Source organism: Penaeus monodon, chromosome 11 (genome assembly GCF_015228065.2).
Source record: "Penaeus monodon isolate SGIC_2016 chromosome 11, NSTDA_Pmon_1, whole genome shotgun sequence".
NCBI lineage: Eukaryota > Metazoa > Arthropoda > Malacostraca > Decapoda > Penaeidae > Penaeus > Penaeus monodon.
The window spans coordinates 23151324-23153728 of NC_051396.1; the positions used below are offsets into that span (position 1 = coordinate 23151324).

The window sequence follows — 2405 nt, forward strand, 5'->3', positions numbered from 1 at the left end:
TTTGATGGGCAAACAGTCAAAATGCTGCCCTCCCGAGTGTGAAATTACCAGGCATGCCCGTTGATTTCACACATCTAGCTTCGCTTTACCTCCAACTTGATGCCCGGAGACACATCCCCTTGTCTGGACAGGCTAAGGCCTCAACCCTGAATTGAGGGTCTTTTCCTGGGAAATTAGGCAAATAGGAAAGATTAAAACTTCTAAAATTGCTCTAAAGTCTTCATTGTTTTTGCAGAATTTGGGAACTATTACAAAAGAAGAAATTTTGTACTGAAAGATGTAAAAGGGGACAGTAACATTTTTTGTTTTTTTATGGTGATACTGAACTAAACTCCCCCCGCCAAAAAAAAAAAAAAAAAAAAAAAAAAAAAAAAAAAAAATATAACCTTTCTTTTCTGAAAATTTGTCTAATAAATATGGATTTACTTTCTCTCTTTCCAGTCCTCCCATATTATTGCAGTGATGAATCAATCGTCATACTATGAAACTGGTTCAGTCACAGACGGCAGAAGTAATAACATCTGTGTGAGCCAGTCAATAAGGTGCACAGGAGTGCTCTCTGCTTGTCAAATGATCCACTTCATCTACTCATCACGCAATGAAGAACAATATGTAAGATGCCTGTCTTTTTTCCCCTCTTTTTTAATTTAACTTTTTGTATAGTATTTGCTAAATTTTAGATAAACCTTTTGAACATGATAATTACTTTTAAATTATATTTTTATTAATAGGAGACACATACTTCATTGTCACAAGGAAGTTCCAAGGAAATTGTCAAGTAATCGTGAGACTGATGGTCGCTCAGCGAATCAGCGGTTTTTGATTGTGAAAGTGTATCACATTTAGTAGGCTACCAGAAAAATTTTCCTGTCTTAAAAGTATGTTCTTTTTTATAGTGAGATTGCAACAATTTAATTTATTGCAGGAATCATGAATACAATAATTACTTTTTTGTTATGCAAATGAGCTATTTTGTGTCCAAAGTTTTAGCCAAAATGTATTTATCAAAAGTTTTAATTAAACATTCTTCTGAACCTATGCATGTTTTAAAAATGCACAGCATTTCAAGGTGTAGTACATTTACATGAACAAATTTTTATTTGCTAAAGATGAAAGTAAGCTAAAATATTTAATTATGCCCTTTTGGGAATTGTTGGAACACCTTTGGACATGCATCCTTCAAATCTTTGGAATAACTTGGAGAAAAAAGCTTGTAACATATGTGTTTACTTTAGTTAATTATAAGCAATTAAACCATATTATGATATGTGTGTGTGTGCATTGATGTTTGTGTTTGCATGCATGTGTGGTTATGTGTTTGCGTGTGCATGTGATGGCATAGCTCTATTTTTTTACATGGCATTTTCACTTACATGTTTGCAACTTATATCTTTACAGGATGTTGTACCTAGCCCAGGAAATGAGATGCAATCCACACTTTAAACATTGGACATGCAGCCAATAAACCTTCTACTTAAACCAAACAACCTTCTACTTAATATAGGATATAATATGATACATGAGAATTATATTATATTATCACATATTTGAATTAGAAAATGAAATACTCATAATAAGTCATAATAAGAAGTAAAGGCCTAAAGTTTAACATTGTTTTTCAAGGAAATATTAAAGATGTCTTGTTTTATTACATTAAGAATCCTTCCCCAAAACAGATTTTTACGTATGCAATACAAGTAGCATAGAACATACACAGATGATTAAAATATGCATGATATAAGCCAAAGTTTACTTATGGTCAGCTATTTCACCTGCTCTAAAGCACCAAAGAGTTTACTTCTTAGCATTATTTTGACCATACTTGCAAGACCAGATAGGCCTATGTATATCTACCACAAACAAAAGAAAGTCTGGGACAGAGAATAATACTTGAACTGGCTTTCAGCCAGGTGGACCTTATGAACTTCTGTTCCTTGACATATTATTATTATTATTATTATTTTCTTTTTTTTCTTTTTTTTTCTTTTTTCTTTTTATTAGAGGATATGTATATATGTACCTGACTGAACCTATATGTATTAAGCAGATAATGGTAGCAAAATGGTTGAGACACAGTTTTCTGTTTTTTCTGGTGATCAAAAGCCCACACTCTGATTATAAGCTTTAAATAATAGTCTTGTGGTTGCTTTTTTATCATTAATAAAAGTAGTCTTTCTAAATGCATTATCATACTTAACCTTTCATTTTTTAAATGAATTGCTTACAAATGTCATATGACAGTTGTACTGTTGTCCTTCATTCAGGTATTATGTTTTTATTTTTATGCAAACAATGACTTTTACTTGATTTACTTTGCTATAAAAATCAGTTTCATAGCATTAGGAACTGATTTTCTTCTCTTGCACTGTTAGTCCTGTTTTAATAAGCCTGAAGTGTCATGCTAA

At 31.9% G+C, this 2405-nt stretch overlaps 1 long non-coding RNA gene across 1 annotated transcript; it reads left to right on the forward strand.

The window, feature by feature from the left end:
* Positions 1–847: 847 nt before the first annotated feature.
* LOC119578816 lies at positions 848–2180 on the forward strand. The gene is made up of 2 exons (XR_005229217.1): positions 848–878; positions 1399–2180. It is a non-coding gene; the product is annotated as an uncharacterized LOC119578816 (long non-coding RNA).
* The last annotated feature ends 225 nt before the right edge of the window (positions 2181–2405 follow it).